The following is a 19,417-nucleotide window of genomic DNA, read 5'->3' on the forward strand; positions in this document are numbered from 1 at the left end:
TCCTGGGTGCTGGGGCGTATTTTGGTGAGGTCCCACAGGCTCAAGAGACAGGCTGCAAACCTTCCAGCAAACACATGCCGAGCACATTCGTGGAACACCTTAGATGCTAGTACTTAGCTAGGACTTTGGGGGACAAGCACTTCGTTTTAGTGAAGATGTTAAATAACTTAAGGAGCATCATACAACTGAAAGGGCCTGAATGTGAACCCCAGTCTAAGAGGCCCCCAATGCAGAAACAGGAAAGTCCCCTGACGAGGCGGGCAAGGAGACAGGGGAGATGAGGTGGGGCCAGGGAGGGGAGGTGGTGGCGGAGGTTGGATCACCACGTAGCTGCCCGCGACCTCCTGTTCTCGGAAGGTAGGAGGAGCTCAGAGCAGGGAGCAGAGCGACCTGTACTTCCATGATGAAAGACAGTCATCGCAGGGAGCAGAATGTCCAGGAAGGAGGGAGGGAGACCAAGGAAGGAGGAGGCTCCTCCTTCACTCGCGTCCTCAGGTCCCATGTACGCCACGTGGGTGGGAGCGTGTCACACACACCCACGCGCCCACAGCCACACTCGCCGCGCTCCCGCCCGGGCCAGGCCCATCTCGGCGAGTTTGTGGGCGCCGGGCCTCAGCCGGCCACGCCGCCGCCACCTGCTGCTGCGTCCCCAGTGAGGGGGAAGGAGCATCTCCGTGCCTCCCCCATCCGCTTCCCGCCCGGCGCCGGCCCCCACCGGCCCCCACAGGCCCCGGCCAGGCTGAGGCCACGTCTTCCCCGGGGCCCCCTCTCCAGCGCTGAGGGGGAGGCGGTGGGAGGGAGGAGCTCCGGCCGCAGCCGCCCGCCCTCCCCTCCCCTCCGCTCCCCCTCCCCTCCCTTCCCTTCGGCTGCCGCAGCCCCGTTCGTGGCGCGCGTCAGCTTGGGCTCCCCGGAGCGAGTCGCTAGGTAACGGGGCTGGCTCCGCAGACCCGCGGCCGGGGAAGCCCGCGCGCGCCGTCAGCAGCCGCGCCGCGGGGCGCGGGCGGGGACGCACGGACCCTTCCGCATCCCGGCCGCAGACCCCGACTCGCCCGCGGCCCCCCTCCCAGGATGCCTTAACCGGCGCGGATCGCCACCGCCCAGGTGCCCCTCCCTCGCAGGGACCCCGACGCCGCCGGCCCCCTCCTCCTTCCCAGCCGGTGCGCACCGCTCTGCGCGCGGCCGGGTGGGCGCCCCACCGCCGCGGTCACCGTCGCCGCCGGTAAGCTGGGTTCGGAGGCCGGGGCTGGGGCGGGGAGGGAGTGGGGGTGGGCGCGCGCGGAGCCCGGCAGCTCCCGCCACCGCGGCCGCGGCCCGGCCATGTGCTAAAGTTTCTGGGGCTCGGCGCCCCGCCGGGCGCACAGCGCAGGGCGCAGCGGCACGGTGGGTGGGGCGGAGCGGTCCTGCCGGGGGGCGCCGGCCCCGGCGGGGTGCAGCTCTGCGCGCTCTCATGCTCTCTTTCTCTCTTTCCCTCCGCGCTGCCTCCCCGAGATCCTCCCGCCGAGCCCCTGCGCGGGGCATGAGGAGCCCCGGGGCGCCGCCCGGAGACGACCCGGCTGCGCGCACACCTCGCCAGCGGCGGACGGGGACATGAGCGGCGCGCGCGGGGTCCGGCGCCCGGCGGCCAGCCCCAGCCGGCGGCGGCCAGCGGGTCAGCGCTGCCCGGGAGAATGAGGCAGGAGCCCGCGGCAGCCTCCGCCTTCTTCTCCTCTTCCTCCTCCTCCTCCTCCTCCTCCTCTTCGCCTTCCTTCGGCTCCGGCGCCTCGGGCCCGGGCCGGGCTGTGGCTCTGCTGCGTGCCCCGCGCGCCCCCCGCCCGCCTCCGGATGCGCTGCTCGGTAAGCCAGGCCCTCCGCCTCGGGAACAAAGCCCTTTCCGGCCGGGAGGCCGCCTCTGAGCCCCTTTCCCGGCCCCCACCGATAGCCTGGAAGCCAGCGGGGCTTCCGATGGAACCCCTTCATTTCCTCCACCCTCAAACCTTGCCCGGGAGGCTGAACAGCCCTGGCGCCTTCGAGACGCGGGGCTTTCCTCTGCCTTCGGGGAGGCAGATGCGGGCTTGTCACGCAGGCGGGAGACCTGTTTGGTCCAGATAGGGATATATGCATCTTGGTTCAGGCTCATCGGTGGTGGGGGGAGACTCATCGGTGGTGGGGGGAGACTCATCGGTGGAGGGAGACGACTCCTATATAGTGACTACGTAATGGGTGTCCAAGCCGAGCTGGGTAAGTCGGTTCCCCTTCTTCCATGGCTCAGATTTGGAAACTGAGGCCCAGAGAGGTTGAATGACTTAATCAAGGTCACAGGGCCAACATGTGAGAGACCAGGATTGGAAACCGGCTTCTCCACCAAGCTGATCCCTTTCGTAGCAAACACACTCTTGTCCCAGTTCTGCTACCTGCCTCTTTCTGGAATCATTTGCATGTGTGTGGAAATACTTGTGCCAGTGAGTATCTGCTCTGGTGAAATACATTGCCGGTAGCATGTCATTTTTGTCCATTCCTCCCTCACGTGGCTGCTAGCCCCTAATGTGAATTGCAAGCGGAAGGTTACTTCCCTTAGTTAAAAGGGGGGGGGAGGATAAAATGTTCCCGGGGGTGCTGTCTTTTCTGCAGTCCTGTGTCTCCCAGGCCTCTTCAAGGATGCCAAGGGCAGTATTTGGTTCCCCTCCTGAGCCCCTTTCAGGCTGTGCCTGCCTGCACATGCTCAGCCCCAGAAGCCGTGACCTAAACCCTTCTGTGGGGTGAGGGCTGATCAAGGCTCCCCGCCCCTGGTTGTGTAAGTCTTGGAGATGGTTATTTAACAGGCGCTGGGGCTGATCCCAGATGGCCACCGTTCAGGAACTGACCCTGTCAGAAATTTTATCCTGGCTCATGCTTGCCAACCCTCCCTTTCAGCAGAACTTCGCACTTTCTAGCCTAGAAGAAAAGGGGATGGGGGGTTTACGGTAGACGTGGGGCTCTCTCTGCTTGTCCCCAGTTCTCAGGCTTGCAGCTTTTCACTGTTTGCTTAAGTGCACTTAGGTCGATCCTGGAGGGGGAAGCCACATGGAATCCTTTGGTCCTGGTCTGAGTGGCTTAGTTAATCGATTGAGTGTCCAGGCGTTAGGCTTGGTTGTCATGACATGGACAGTGTTCGTGTCAGGGCAGGGAAAGCCCTTAGCAGCGGGGAACCTCAGTTTCCCGATTCCCAGAGTCCGACTGGAGGACCTCTCCGTTCCTTTCCAACTAAACAATTCTGTGAGCGGGAGGAGAGTGGGTTACTGGCCTGAGCCAGGGTGCGTGAGCTCATCAGCCACATGCATTTGGACTGATAGTTCTGCACTGAATAAGCTGTTGATCTCCAGGAAGAGGACACGGTTATGTTAGTGATGGGTGCAGTCTATCCCTAAGCAGGGGTTGAAGTGGGGACCCACAAGATTCGGGTTCCACCCGAAAGAAGGGAAGGTTGAGCGGTGCTTTGGTGGATTATTTATTGGTCTAAAGCATGGCGGCTGTAAAATGTCCCAAGGTGCCAGATTGAGGTTATGGGAGAGGTTAGGCTTTTCGTTGGGAGAAATGACATTGGCCCCTACGAACTGATGAAATACAGTGCGTCAATTAGATGTCCAGCCGGCCAGAAAGTGGCAAGCTGGTGAGCCTGCCCTCCAGAAAGAATGCATCATAGTTGCATAGGTAAAGCTTTTTAGCCTAAACAATTAGTCATGTAAATAAAGTGATGTTTAGATTCCCACCCCCCCCTCCATTGTTTGCCGGTTATATTAGTGATGGGTGCAGTCTATCCCTAAGCCGGGACACAGAGGGACTGTGACAGAAGAAGGTGGGTCACAGGGATGTTGAGACCCTGACTTATTCTTCGCCTGTTGTAGCTAAATCCATCAACTTGACCTATGGGTCCTTAATGGGGTTGTCATAGGTCTTTTAAAGAGGTGGATTAACGGTCCTTTAAAGTGTTACTGACTCCCCAGTGAAATGGGCATGTGTCTCACCTTTTCCCCAGAAACTAAGCTCCCAGGTTTCGGGACTTTGAAATTCATAAAACCAGAGCAAAGCTTTCATGGCGACATGCTCATAGCTCATAGGGCCTGCGAGCAGCTAATAAAGCATCTCCTGTGGGCGTATCAGTCCCAGCATTGTGTGCTTTGGCTCCTCATGGCTAACTGGTCAGGCTTTGAATAAAAATGAATGCAGAGAAACAGTCTTCGTTGAGTTACTTTTGAAAATGCTAATGTAATTACGAAAGAACAGTTTTTACACTGTGAAATCTGAAACCACAGTACTCACAGTAAAACAGTACTCCCGTTCCTGATAATTTAGTTTATAATTTGTCGGTTCTTTCCTGTTTTCTTTTGCTCCCCATCTCTAGCATGAAAACGTACAATGAGGAATAAATTCTCCCTTTTCAGTTCTGGGTTTGTCTCGAACCTACCTCTTTTTGGAAGAGCTCTAAAACCGAGCTCATGCACACCATACATCTAGTGGCCTCATGTGCAGATAGGTTTTGGGTGCCTTTGATTTCTTTTGGGATGACGGGACAGGCGTGTGTCCCAAATGCATAATAACAACGAGGCTTTCCCTTGTTGGTATCCCGTCTCTGAACCGGGATCTAGACCCTGAAGTCTTGCTCGGAGCTGACATGCCCAGCATCCTGAGAACTCAGTTCAAGTGCCAGAGATTTCCTACAACATTAGGGATGGACAGAGGTATCTATGGGAGGCACAGATGAAAGGAACATCCCCAGAGTCAAGGAAACATGGGATTTGTTCCTGACTCTGTTGTTCATTGGCTCTGTGACTTTGGACATATTCTTCCTGTTCTCTAGGCCTCAGTTCAGGCACCTGCAGCGAGTATGTATGTTTCCGTGCATGTGTGTGTGTGTGTGTGTGTGTGTTAGTAGGAGGTGATCTCTCCTACTCTAAGCTTGAAGAGTCCTCGGATTGGGATGCAGCCGGTTATTAATAGCTCCGGAATGCTCCGTACTTTAAGGTTACGTAACATCTTCAATTAGACATCCATATAAACAGTAAGGAGAACCGGTCATTGTAAAACATGCCGTTTATTACCCTTAGTGGGGACCCTGCTCTGAACGTGTGATGATGGGACTTTCATCCTAAAGGCGATTATGCCAACTCTCCGATCGGGGTTCCTTGCAGGGTAGCGTCTTGGTGCACGTCTGAAAAGCCTAGAGTGAGCCGTGACCCTCTCCAGGGTCCATGTGGCAGGAGGCGCGGGAGCCTTTGTATACTCTGGGTCGTTGGGGGAGGAAGAATATGTCGTTTTGTCTGTGTAACTTGAAGTCCCGGGGACTCGGAGCTTCTGCCTCCGTCTCAGGCCGTTCCTGGAAGGTAGGGAGGGGAAGTGTGTAATTACAGTTTGCAGTTGTTTTGAAAATGGAAAGTGCTTTAATTAGAGCCTTGAACTCAGCTGAAGCTGAAAAAGTGGTGAGAAGTTCGTGGATTTGGCAGTGGTATTTTTGCCGGGTTCTCTGCGAGGGTTTCCTTGCAACCCTGGAAGTCACTGCTGTCTGAGGTCGGCTTTCCGGACAAAGCCGCAGTGACCAGCAGATACAGAGGGTACGGGAGGAGACAGGAGACGGTGGGGAAGGGATCCAGCAGTCCTTAAACACGTTGTCTTCTGTAGACGCCACCAGATGAGGAACCCGGGGCTCGAGAGAGCGTCACCTGGAACGTGTCGCTCAGACCCGCGCAGTTAGTGAATGGCAGAACCAGGGAGGATTTCAAATTAAGTCACCCGTGCCACACCTCGTTTCCGCTGTCCCTGCAGTGTGCCTGGCAACCAAACTGGGTCCTTCATTCCAAATTTCTAAATAACACCATGGCACCGAGAAAGCCTCTAGGCGATTTGATGTGGGTGACCTGGGCGGGGGGGTGGGGGGTGATTTTCCTGCAGAGATTTCCGAATTCACCGGCATTTTTGTTAGGATGTTGGATTTCTCGTCCCTCTGTGCCTGATGTATTAGATTCCGAAGATATTCAGAAATAAGCCAAGTGCCACCCAAAAAGGGTTAGTATTGGTAGTCCTTCAGGGGAGGCTAAAATAACCCCTCGAGATCCCGTGTCACCCTGGGGTTCTGGGGGAAGTGATCACAAGCTGGCACGTGGGACATTTCGGAAGGCGTTGCTAGCCTGCACCCCGTAAAAGGGCTTCTGAATCAAAGTTATGTAACAAGCTTTCCAAAGGAGCGTGACTGCTTCTCCAAGTTGCCACACGGGTTAATCCTCCCGAAAGAACAAGCCAGAAGGAAATAGGAGGAACGGATACCAGAATTTCAAGGCTCACCTGCAGCTTTTAAGAACTTCCAGGAAGTTGGGGGAAATGCAGGTTTTGAAGAACTTTTCGAGCCACTGAATAGAGATGCCATCATAACAGGCTTTTCGAGCGGCTGGCGGAAGTCGACGCACATTCCTAGAGCCGCTGCTGTTCTTTGCTGATAGGCCAGCGGATCTGGATGAGTGTCATCCGTACCCAGGATGGGAGGTTCCAGACACACGATGTACGGACAGCAAGGGAGTCACTGAAGTCACCTGGCTTCACATTCTAGTAACCACACCCAGGCTACTTTTTTTCCACCGCAGCTTAAAATCCTTCCAGCCCTGATGCCGGCCTTGCCTGTGTCATGCGAGTGACCTCTTAACAAACAGGACCCTCCCTCTACCTCCCCTGGATTACTAAACTGCTTATCTGCCAAGAGCTTCAAGTTTCGTGAGAGGCGATTAACGAGAAAAAGGAGACCCAATGTGTTGCAAAACTCCACTGTGATTCACCTGTCATCTGTAAGATACCAAAACCTCTCTGCAGCCAGCACCATTTTTTGATTCGGTGATTTAGAAATAGCATTGCATGGCCCCCAAGAGACCCATAGAGTCGGTACCTCTGGCCCCCAAACCTTGAGAGAACAGATACCCAGGGTTTTCAGCTCTGGGCCAGATTTCTAGTACGTACAGCTATTAAATGGCAGAAAACACAAAAGCAGCCATGCAGAGGCATCGGGGGATAAGGCAGGAGGGCACGGAAGTCTGTGACTTATTTATTTTTTTTCTTTTTTATTAAAAAAAAATTTTTTTTAAGTTTATTTGTATTTAATTTTTTTGAGAGAGAGAGAAAGAGAACGAGCAAGCGAGGGAGGGCAGAGAGAGAGAGAGGGAGACAGAATCCCAAGCAGGCTCCGTGCTGCCCGCGCAGAGCCAGATGCGGGGCTCGAACTCCCGAACTGTGAAATCGTGACCTGAGCCGAAGTCACGAGTCGGGTGCTTAACTGAGGCACCCAGGCGCCGCTGAGGTCTGCGACTTTTGCTCTGTGATTACGAGGAACAGAATTTAGGACGTGGTCGTGGAAATGATGGAATGTCCATCTACAGCACCAAGGATCCTAGAATAAATTCACTAAAGAATTTCAGATGTTTTCCTGCTGTCTGTCTGTGGCTTAGGACGAGCACAGATGGCAGGGGCACCTTTACGCAGGGGTAGAGCCTATACCTTCACAAACCCTCCTGGTGGGCACAGAGTGGTGGGTCTTGGTAATTTGCCAGGCTACGTGCTTCTGTGATTGTTACTGAAATTTGAATCACAGGGTCAGTGGTGGTGTTTAGAGGGTCGCAGGCTTCCCAGTTGGCTTAATGATCTGTGATGAGCTGATATATGCTGCACTCAGTATTCTGCAGCAGAAAAGCAAATAAGGAATGTCTAGGGCCTTGTGGTTTTTCGGTCACCCCAGGTTTTCAGCCTCTCTCTGCTAACGTAGATCCCGACCAACACGCTGCTTCATTCTGCCACAGGTTACGTTGTTTCAGTTCATAGTGGCCTTGACGTGACCGCCGGAGGATCCTCTATTGCTGTTAATTCAGAAAGTGGATGATAACGACAATCATCTTCTTTTTAATCATCAGCATTGACAAGTCTCTTATTTTTAAATAGAATGAATGTGTCTTGGGAGCCTCACGCACACGCTGAAAATGATTTATGAACGCACACAGTGCCGTTAACGTGCTGAGAGGGCTTTATTGAATAACTTCTAAAAAAAAGTAAGCCTGGCTTTGCGACGTGAAAATCTAATGGCAGAAATGGAAGTCGGGACCCTGGATTCTCCACCCAGAAGGCAGGAGTGGAACAGCACGCTTGATTTCTAAAAGGAAACGTTGAGACTCTCCTTGGTCGGTGTTATTGACAAGATCAGTGTCGCCTCGGTTCCGAAATTCCCTGCAGATGCTGATGCTGCTTCTGCCCAAGGGCCGGTTGTCCTCAGGCCCTCCCCACGACATGGCTGTGGAGTTTGAGAGCTGTGCTGTCCCTCTGCCCGGGCCTGGCACCGTCTCCTCCCATCGGCGGGCCCGCCTCTGGTTCTGCCCGAGCCCTGGGATGGCACCCCATCCTCCCCACCCCCCGCTCTTCACCAGTCCATTCAAAATGTGGGAGACTTGGCTATGGCAGCAGAATACAGGCTCTCCCTGGGGGGTAGTCAGGGGCCTGTCCATTGGGGCCGCCTTCTGTCTGTCTCACCTGGGCGCCTGGGGACGAGCCTCTGCCCCGTTCTGTTCCTCCCTTGGCTTCCGGGCTGTCCGTGCGAGGACGGGGCCATGCAGGGTTTTTCCCCAGTGGGTTTGGGGGACCACCTCCATGCACGCCCCCGGGAGCTTACTAAAGTACGGACGCCCCAGCCCTGTTGCAGACCTGTTGAATCAGAACCAGAATCTGTGTTTTTAACACCCTCCAAGTAATGCTTGTCTCAGCCACAGCGAAATTCTAGACCCGCTGGTTGTCACGGCTGGCTGATCACTAATGGCCTTTCCTGCTGCAAAGTCCTCAGACTGTGGCGCCCCCTCCCGTGCTGGCCACTCTCCTCAGCTTCACCCAGGCCACCCTCCTGTCTCCTCGCCACCCTTTCTGCTTCCCCTCTGCCCTCCACAGTTTGTTTTCCAGCGGGGCCCCAGGCTCATGACTGCCTTCTGTTCAGAGCTCTCCATTACTCGCTGTGTCCCCGAGGGCGGTGGCCAGTGACTTTGGGAAGGTCCCGGGCCCTGCACCAGCTGGCCTTGGGTCTGACTGCCTCTCCTGCCTCCCGGCCTTCGCTTCTGCCCTGCTAGCCACACTGGTTTCTGTGTCGTTCCTAAAACCACACAGCTCACTCTGCGAGAGCCCTCAGGGGCCGGGGACTGACGAGGCGGGGTGCTCGGAGGGTGGGGAATAGCCCTGAGGAGCTGCCATTTTCTGCCCCACCACTACTGTGTAAACCCGTGAGATGGATACGCTTAAGCTCACTGGGACAGATCTCAAAGGCCTTCCCCCAGAGTACAAGTCGTTTTAGGAGCAGCCCTTTAACTGGGCACTGTATTTTAGGGTGACTCATCAGCAGACAGGGTTATCAAAGTGGGTCTAGAAATCTCTTTCCAACGAAGTTTCTAGAAATAGGCTAGATTTCCCTCTTCCCCCACCTCGGGCTGGAAAGTTCCCTCAGCGGCCACCGATCCCAATGGTCCTGCCATCCCTCTTCCTCTTCCTTCCACAAACGCACTAGTTTGGGTCCTCTTGAAGCCTACAGCCTACCCAGCAGTGCGTCAACACGGAGAAGGCCACGAAAACTTCGGACCCTTCCGGGCCCTGCCTGCCCACGGTGGACGCTTCTCGAATCTTCTACGAGGGGGAGTTTTCACGTGCAGCTTTGGTCCTCTTGCAGATTCCTGCTCTGTGTACGCTGACCAGGCCTTTACGGAGAGTCCCCGCAGGCGGGAGGATGACAGTAGACAAGGTGTTCCTTGCCTTCAGCTGACCCCGAGACCGTCGGGAACGTGTAGCTCGTTAGAGTGGTCGGCGCGCCTGAGCAGAGGTGGGAAAGATGGGTTTGGACGGAGGAGGTTGTGGGCATCTGACGTCAGCCTTGAGAGATGAGTGGCAATTCGCCAAGCTGCGGTGAGGCGGAAGGGCATTCGGGGAGGGGAAGCACGAGCAGACGTTGCAGACGCTGGACCGCTGGGGGTGGGTGAACCAGGGGTGGCGGAGGGCTGTGGCGTCGGGCCACGGAAGCAGGTGTATCAGTCCTGGCCTGGTGGGCGTGGCTCTGAAACGCCAGGATAAGGAGTGTTCCGTGTCTCCTAAGTGATGGGGAGCCACGGGAGGTGTTTGAGTGAGGGTGTGGGTTTTAAAAAGCCAGCTGGTGGTCCCGTTTCACGCTCCCTCCGTAACTTGCACATCATAGTGAAGACACATGAAATGTTCGGGAAGACGTGCTGCGTGGATGGAAGCGTGACTGTCTGGGCTGTGACCTCCAGGCCGTTTTCTCGATTGCACTGTGTCCACTGGTCCGTATTTACCGAGCGATTCTCCAGGCCCCTGCTGCCCAGACCCCAGCTTCAGCGACCCTGCTGGGGCTCGGAGGGAAGGTGAGGGAGCCGCTGGCTCAGGCACTCGCTGCCCGGCCATCGTGGACTCTGGCCAACAGGAAATGGAGCGGGCAGTGTCCCAGCCTGATTCACCGGGCCATGGGTCTCCCTGCGCCTCTGCAGAAGCGTTCAGGCTGCTCCTGGCCTAAAAACAATGCTCCCGGACCTACATCCACAGCTGAGAGGATCCAGGGCAGACATTCGCCGGCCAGCTTCCCGGAGCTTCCCCCAGCGACGGGCTCGATGGGCGGGAAAGGGAGTCAATGTCAGGAACTGAAGCATGTGCCGCTGGGTGCTGCGACCATTTGCTGTGAAGTCCTCGTGCTCGGCAGGGCGGTGATGGGCGCAGACCCGGCGGGGCAGAGGGGACACGGGGAAGAAGTTTCCAGGGGTCCCTAGGCTTATCTCACCCGTCCTCGCCTCCGCCGTCTCATTGCTAAGGGGAGGAGAGAGAGAGGGAGCGAGAGAGCAAGCGTGTTCCACAGGCCAGTGGGTAAATTTTTAGCTGTTTCTGGGGAGTCTGGCCCTGGCAAAGGGCCTTCCTTGGGACAGGCCGACTGCCAAATCATGTCAAGGGCAAAGCATCCCGGGCAGTTTGAAGAGCTGCCGTGTGCTAGAGTTCAGTGCCCCGGAACGTGGGCCCAGGAAGGGATGCAACTCCACCCTCCCGTTGGCCCTATTTATAGGTCAGCACACTGAGGTCCAGAGACAAGAGGCTGCTGGCCCAAGGTTGCACAGTGGGCTTGTAGCCCAGCGGGACATCAGATCATTCTGGAGTCAGCCATGATCTCTGAGGCTGGCCAGCGCCCAGGGTTGGCAGGCATCCACGTGGCCACGGACAGTTTGTACTCGCGCTGCCTTGCCACCAACCGGGCACGGAGGACGTGGCTTTCTCCTTGTTCCTGTGCCTTTTGTCTGGGAAGCCAGGGCGAGAGCCAAGGTCCTGGGCAGTCAGAGTCGGAGGGGGCTGGGCGTGACATCTGTATCTCTGGCCGTTTCTCTACTTCCTTCGTTTCTGAGGCTGCTGTGGATGTTTAATGCAGGAAGAGAGCAAAACCGGAGCAAATCGGGGCGCCTGGGGGGCTCAGTCAGTTAAGCGTCTGACTCTTTTTATTTCGGCTCAGGTCATGATCTCACGGTTCATGGGTTCGAGCCCCGCATCGGGCCACGTGCGGGCAGTGCGGAGCCTGCTTGGGATTCTGTCTGTCTCTCCCTCTTTCTCTGCCCCTCCCCTGCTCACGCACGCTCACTTTCTGGAAAAAATAAGTAAACGTGAGAAAATACTGGGACACCTGGGTGGCTCAGTCGGTTGAGCATCCAGCTTCCGCTTGGGTCTTGATCTCGAAGTTCGTGAGTTTGAACCCCATGCTGGGGTCTGTGCTGACAGCTCAGAGCCTGGAGCCTGCTTCAGATTCTGTGTCTCACCTGCCCCCTCTCTCTCTGTTCCCCTCTCTCTCTCTCACAGACATACATACACAAATAAATAAACATTTAAAAAATTAGAAAAAATATATCGGGGCGGGGGGGGGGGGGGCACCCGGGTGGCTCAGTCGGTTAAGTGTCTGACTTCAGGTCAGGTCATGATCTCGCAGTCCGTGGGTTCGAGCCCTGCGTTGGGCTGTGTGCTGACTGCTCAGAGCCTGGAGCCTGCTTCAGATTCTGTGTCTCCCTCTCTCTCTCTCTCTCTGCCTCTCCCGTTTGTGCTCTCTCTCTCTCAAAAAAAAAAAAAAAAAAAAAAAAATTGGAACAAATTCGAACAGTTCTCAAGATCTGGTCATGGAAGGAAAGGAGGATGAGGTCCCCGGAGCTCTGAGTGTCACAAAAAGCCCCATCAAATGTCCCGGGAAAGCCCGTCACCCTGGCTCAAAGCTCCTCGACGTACCTGGGTGTGGCACAAAGCGCCCTGTGGCATCACTGTCCGTGTCTGTCTCCTCGAAGCTGTGTGCTCCCCTGCCCTCCCCTCCCCCCAGCGCCGGGCACAGAGTTGGCTCAGCACCAGGAGCCGCCGCAGACCTCTTGGTGGCTGAGCGACGGGTGCAGGGTGGGAAGGGACTTGTCCGACGCCAGCCCAGCCGAGCCTCGGGAGCTCCCCGGCTCTTCTGGCTGCTTCTTCTCGCCTTATCAAGTAGCTTCTCCCAGGTGCCAGAGAAGCTGCCGGCTGACTCCGAAACAGTAAAACCTTCAAGGCTTTATTAGGTAGAAATATACGTGCGGTTCCCGTTCATAAAATGCGTCTGTCACGGCCCTGCCGACTGTGGACGGATTGTTTGCAGACCTTCCCAGGTGATCACCCCCACACTTAGTAAACACACGCGTTAGGCGGATAATCTTGGGAGGCCTGCACGTTACTGCAGCTTGGGAAGGAAGGGACCCGCCTGCTGGTACGTTTCATAGATGCCGCTCCCTTATTTACTGTCGATGCGAGCGGGGACTGGAGCCTTAGCGGGTGCCAAGCGTGTGGGAACCAGGCAGGCAGGGGCTGAGGAAGAAAGACGAAGACGTGTCGAGCGTCTGACCTCTCAGTTCCTCTTGTTTTTCTGGTCGTGGACCTAGCACCTCCCAGATGGGAATGACAGTTCTTCGGCGAGATTGCGATCACGGTCACGGCCGCTGCCGGGAGCGCGCACGTTGTATCTGAGGCTGTTCTCAGGGTCGGACTGTGGAGGGATTCCTGGACAATTGGCGTTGGTCTTTCCGAGCCCCTGTTTCTCTTCCGTGCAGTGGCCATGATGATAACAGTGAGTGATAATCAGAGCGTTTCTATCCTCGGGGCTTCCTCTGGGTGGAGACCCTGTGCTAAATAAGGACTTTGCGGGGACCGTTTCATGTAATCGGAGCAACGGCTCGATAAAGTAGTTGCTTTTATGGCTCCCATTTTACAGACAAGGAAACCAAGGTTTAGAGAGCATTGCTTGCTGCCTGCGAAATGCTTCCAGATCGCGGCTTCAAACATGAGCCCTCTATTTTGCTCACGAGTCCAGGGCTGCCTGGGCTCAGGTCGGTGGTTCTGGCTGGAGGCCTCCCGTGAGATTGCATTCAGACCGTGGCTGGGGCTGGAATCATCTCGAAGGCTTCCTCGCTCACACCCAGTCTGGCACCCAGGCTGGGAAGACGCACACGACCTGGGGACATGGGGAGGCTCCTCGGATCTCTGTGTGGTCTTTCCAGCACGGCTGGCCCGGCGAGCCCGGATTCCTACATCGTGACAGGCTGCAGTGTGAGTTTCAGGAAAGAGCCAGCTGGGGGGGAGGGGGGGTCTGTCTGGACCTCCTCGTATACAGTGTCACTTCTGGCATATACCCTGCTCCTTAGAAGCAAGTTCCTGAGGCTCCCACGTTGGAGGCATTTGGATTCTGTCTTTTGATGGGGGGGAGCGGAGCGTTGGGGTATTTGCAGTGCTAAGCCAGGGTAGCACAGGGTAGACGATGGGCAGTAGAGTGTGACCCCGGCGGTCAGAGCACATCCTGTCACCCTCAGACATTTATAAACAGTGACCACCTTGCCCCGTAGGAAGCCCCCACACCTTTCCCGTTCGCCTGTCAGGCATCCCCCCTGAAGAAGCAAGCGGAGCTGTGTAAGACCGTCTGCTCCTGTGGTTCAACGAGGTGTAGATACAGACCCTGCTGCGGTCTCCCTCGCCTCGCCTCCCCCCTGCGTCTGACTCCTGATTTCAGCTCAGGTCGTGATCTCGCGGTTCCTGAGATCAAGCCCCGAGTCAGGCTGTACCCTGACCGTGTGGAGCCTGCCTGGGATTCTCTCTGTCTCTCTCTGTCTCTGTCTCTCTCTCTTCCTCCTCCCCTGTCTACCTCCCCCTCCTTGTCAGTCCTCCCCCTGCACTACCTAGTTCTTCATTCCCCGTGTCGCAGGCCACTCACCTCTCCTGGACTGTGAACTCCAGGCTCTTGTCCGTGTCCCTTGGGCGGGTACCCACACTGGGCACAGAGCATCCCCGCTGCCCCTGGGCCTCTTTTCTCTCCTGGCCCTTCCCTGGGGGTGGACCCTCCTTATGAGAAGGGACTTCAGCAGAGGCTGCCCCGCCCTAAGCCTTCGAGCAGTCACCCTGTCTGGCTTCTGGCTTGTCTCTGGAACCCCTCACTTCATTTTTCCCTGAAAGCTTGAGAGAGGAGGCTTCTTCCCGCGCCCTCCCCGCCCAGGCTGCTGCTGGCACGTGTGGGGTGGCAAGAATCATACACCCCTGGCCAGCTTGTAATTGCCCTCTCATCCATCTAGAAGCTTCATCGAGCACCTGCTCCGTGCCAACAGGACCTCTTGGGTCTCTGTCCTCCTGGAGCTTAGAAGGGCACAAAAACAGAGAGGTCAACACATGCATTTGATAAGCGATGGGAGATTTGTAATCAGGAATCAGCATTTCACCGAAGCCAAAGCGAGCGGGGCAGCCTGGCTTCACAGAGGAGAAACGGTCACAGGACGATCCACAGCAGGGGCCGGGACACCTTCTTTCCTGTCCGACTGGAATGCCACGTCCCACCAGCTGGCGGTGCCCACCCCCGCCCCCACCCACCCCCGGCCGTCTCTTCCTGCTCCTTGAAGCACGTGGCCGAATAACGCCCACTCCAGAGCAGCAGCCTCAGCCCTGCAACCGTATGGCCGACCCCCCAACTCGCTCCTTCTGCCGGGGCCCGGATTCCCAGGAGGGGAACCCAGCGGCCTGGATGGGGTGCGGGGTGGGGGGGGCTCCTCTCGTCTAAACAGCCGTGGCTGAGCAGGTGCCGTCACGTGGTCTGCGGAGCCGGCTGCGCGCAGAGGCAGTTGGGACGGTTCCCCAGGAAGGGCGTGCCCGGGGAGGGGGGAGGCGGGGGAGAAAGATGGGGCAGCGTCGCAACACCCTACCTCAAAACCGCTTCACTGGGGGGTCGTACTTGCCGGCCTTTTGATGGACAGAGGCGAGGAAGTTTGTTTAATCGAAGACTTGCATGAGACTGCCAGACTTGAAGTCGCCCCGTGTTCCCACCACGGTGCAATAAATCATAAGAAAAATAGGGCGACGCCTGGTCGGCTCAGTCGGCAGAGCGCGTGACTCTCGATCTCTAGGTTGTGAGTTCGAGCCCCACGTTGGGTATGGAGATTACTTAACAATCATATCTCAAAAAAAAAAAAAAAAATAGGAAGAGCCTCATGCTAGAATTTTCGAAATTGGTTATTTTTAATCAATTCATTTGATTAATTTTAACTCATTAGCCAATCAGCCTGCATTGTTCTTGGCGTTTTCATTTTCCCAAGTGCTGCGAAGACTTTGGTCGTAGACCTGAGGCGGTCTGGGGACCCACGGGCATTAAGGCGTCTGCAGAGGTGACTTAGCCGTAACAGCAGCACACTTTGAGCGGCGGGAAGGGCTGACACGTGCCAGCCCTGGGCTCCGAGCCTGACGTTCAGTCCTGAATCTCTCCAGGACACTGTGGCTGCTTGCACCTTGTAAGACGGACGTGACGCGGTTCAGGGAGGTCACCTGTCTCGTCCAAGGTGCACAGCCAGTGAGAACAGGAGTGAGATTTGATTCCAGGTTGTTGACTGCTCAAAAAAGGGTCCTTTTAGATGAGGGAGATGGGTGGAGTCCCCTCAGTTAGAGCAAAGGCAAGCTGTGATGTGGGGGTGCTCATGGCAGAATGCACCAGCTGTTCAGAGACCGTAAGGTGGGGGGGGGGGGGGGGAAGGGGGAGGGGCTCGGGAAATTTCCCCGAAGAGGTGTTGGCTTAGGCAGGCCTGGAACAGGACAGAGGCATCCGGGCCGGGGACGGCCACAGAGGCACGGACACAGCTCGGAGCGAGCGTAGAGAGCCCAGACCGGACCTTCCTATCGGGGCAGAGCAGGGTTGGGCTACGAGGAAGCCACATGATCCAGGCTGGGATTTGGAAGGGCAGCCCTATCACAACGTGGAGATTGAACCAACATTTACGAATCAGAAATCTGTGCTGGCAGACACTTTGGAGAGAGCAAATGTTTGGCGAATGCAGATGCACTCAAATCGACTGATTTCCGAAAACACGTTCCCATTTGGAAGGTCCCACGTCTGTGCCGTCTGTGGAGCTTGAGTGGAGCCCTGTCTGTTACCACCTCCCCGGCTCCAAAGACACCACCAGCGTGGGGGGTGGGGGGGTGACCTCGAGAGTGGACTTCACGTTGATTCCTTTCTCTGAGAAAACACTGGCTTTTAGAGTTAACTCCCGTCCTCTTCCGCAAGGGTCCCCTGACTCCCATGGTCAGTTTTCCGTCTGAAGCCCTATCACGGGCACAGTCAAGTTCAGCAACTCTGGGTAAGTGGGGCAGGGCTTAATGGCCCGAAATGACAGATGAGGCTGCCTCGGGAGCGGGCCCAGGGTCACACAGGTGGGGCAGGAAAATGGACCAGGGTCTCTCTGCTGCCAGGTCTTAACCCCGGAGGACTTCGTCCCCTGTCATTACGCAGGACGTGTGCAGGGGGGAGGGATTTTCCAATCTCAGCTCTCTGGTGTCGTGTGCCCTTGCCGAGTGCTTCTTCCTCGGGCTGCATTCACAGAGCCACAAGCTCCGTGGCTTGAAACAACAGAAACGTCCTCTCCGGCTGTTCTGGGGGCCGCAAGTCCGACGTCAAGGTGCTGGCCCCTTCTGAAGGTTCTAGAAGGAACCTGTTTCATGCCTCTTCCTGGTTTCTGGAGGCTGCCAGCAATTTCTTGGCGCTCTTGGGCTTGTGGCTGCACCCCTGTAATCTACACCGCCCCCCCACCTTCACGTGGGAAGATGCCTCCCTGTGTGTCTGGGTGCCTGCCTCTGTACAAACCTCCCTTTGCTTCCTCTTGCAAAGACACCACCCATTGGATGCAGGGCCCGCCCTAATCCAGTACAACCTTTTCTTAACTCGATTACATCTGCAAAGATCCTATCTCCGTATGAGGTCACAGGTCCCAGCGGTTAGGACTTGGGCATAGCTCTTGAGGAGACACAATTCACACCGAGAGACTGTGCCGGGGCGGGCCCCCTGTGGACCACGCCCTCAACCAGAAGGTTCTGTGAGCATTAGTTCTATCAGCCCATGGGGGGGGGGGGGTCTCGCCCGTCCCCTGCTCAGGCTGCCTTGGCACATGCCCCCCACTGGGCTCCTGTGTCCTTTGGCCCCTCTGCTGAGATGGCCGTGAAGTCAGCTGCTGCCGGCTTCGAGCTCATGGGGGCGGGTCGTGCTGCTTTGGCATCTGTTTGGGATGCTGCCCACGTAGGGACAAGTAGGCGGTGGCTTGGGCACACTGCATGTTCTGGGGAGCAGGGCCACCCCCGGCTGGATAATAGCATCCTCCCTCAGGGCTTCTGACCGCACCTGGCACATTATTCCGCCAGGTATCATTCCGACCTCGGGGCGGCCAAGGGACAGCCGAGTCTGGGAAGGTGGGGCAGAGCTTAGACGTTTGGGCCAGTCTGGTTCCTCTCCCCCCGCAGACCGCAGACCTCTCTAGGGCAGGGACGTCTGGCCATCTCTGTCTTCACTCCAGCACGGTTTCAGACACGTGGCAACTGCCCCGTGTTTTCGGATTTGGTCACCATGTGGCAGGCCTGCAGTGACTGTGGGAAAATGTTCTCACCGCAGGAGCCCAGAGGGAGGGAAACAGGCACCCTCTCGAGAGTTGTGCTAGGGGGTCTTCTGCCAAGGGCAGGAGGAGACGGGGGGCAGCAGCGGAAGGGGTGGGATGCGGGGCAGGAGCTTGGGCAGGGGCAGTCTGTCCTGCGGGTAGCACAGAAGCCACCCTTGCAAGGTTAGGTTCGGAGGATGGGGATTCAGGGTCTCGGCAGACGAGGTTCTGGGGCACCGTGGGTGGGCACGGCTCCAGCAGATCTGAAAATATCAACTGCCTGGCCCTTTCAGGAAAGTTTTGTTGCCAAGAAGAATCTGGAGTGGCTCAGAGCCTGCAGAGAAGGGGCCGTCCTGCACAAACTCCCTACACAAATCTTTGAGGACACAAATCTGCCCTCTTCCGTGTGGGACCCTGATTTCCCAAGCTGCCTGAATGCTCCCCGAAGGCTGGGCCGGGGCAGGGGGGGGCGCTTCCGAAAGACCAACAGGACGCCCCCAGCTGCCCCAGAGATGCAGAGCAGGGGTGCAGTTAAGACGATGAGAAGACCCTCTCGTTGCCTGAGGCATCGCGCTTGAGCACCGGAATTCTGGGGGCGTTTGGAAAATGCTGAGGCCTGGGCCCCCTCGCTTTGCATTGTGGTTCAGCTGGTCTGAGATGGGGCCTGGGCACCGATACTTTTAAAAGCTCCCCACTGACACTGCTCAGGGCTGGCCCGTCGGTTGCACCACTGGGCCCATGTGCCTCCTTGCTGGGCCTGGCTCATCGTTGGAAGACGGTGCAAGGCGCGGCCTTATGCATTTGGTGCCTGTGGTGGGTCTAACGCCGCGCCTTGCACACAGACGCCCTCGCCACTCTTGATCCCAAGTAGGAAGCTAATTTTGCCATATGTTGAGGGTGTTTGAAGGAAATGGGCCTCCTTTTGGAGAACCCGGTGCCATTTTGTCATCGTCTCTTGTGCACAGTTCCTGTTAACAAGCCGCGTCTGAACAAGGGGTTGGGGACCTCTAAACGAATTAGACACATTAGACAAAGTCGTGCCCTGTTTGGAGCCCCGTGTGCTTGCCCCCCACCCCCCGCCACCCCGTCTCAACCCAGGGCAGCAGGAGAGCAGGGGAGGGAGAGCGGTGTTCCAGCCCCGCGAGGGACAGGTGCGAGGCAGACGGGGACCGGGCGTGCAGGCCACAGGCGGCAGTCGTGATCACGGAGACATTTTTTTTTTTTTACCTTGGTGTAAACCGTTTTCAGTCGGCCGCGAGAGGAGATTTGGAATCAAGCCAGTGACCTTCTGCAGGTGCTGAGCTGTGGGTCTATGGATTATTCGGTTTTTACATTAAAAAAAAAAAAAAAAATCCTTAAGGCCATGCCGGAAAGAACAAGCCTCTCACGATTGACCTGCTTCTGTCTGCACCGTTGTCAGCTTCAGGACCTCTTCAGAGAGGAGCTACCGGCCCCTCAGGGAGCCTCGGGTGGCC

At 56.8% G+C, this 19,417-nt stretch overlaps 1 long non-coding RNA gene across 1 annotated transcript in view; it reads left to right on the forward strand.

The window, feature by feature from the left end:
- The first annotated feature begins 551 nt into the window (after positions 1–551).
- LOC123584279 overlaps positions 552–19,417 on the forward strand; it is a 49,027-nt gene continuing 30,161 nt past the window's right edge. Inside the window, exons 1-2 of the long non-coding RNA XR_006705297.1 lie at positions 552–1,219; positions 1,489–1,833. This is a non-coding gene — a long non-coding RNA (uncharacterized LOC123584279). The remainder of the gene's footprint in view (positions 1,220–1,488; positions 1,834–19,417) is intronic.

The sequence above is a fragment of the Leopardus geoffroyi genome, chromosome B3 (genome assembly GCF_018350155.1).
Source record: "Leopardus geoffroyi isolate Oge1 chromosome B3, O.geoffroyi_Oge1_pat1.0, whole genome shotgun sequence".
In the NCBI taxonomy this organism is placed as follows: Eukaryota; Metazoa; Chordata; class Mammalia; order Carnivora; family Felidae; genus Leopardus; species Leopardus geoffroyi.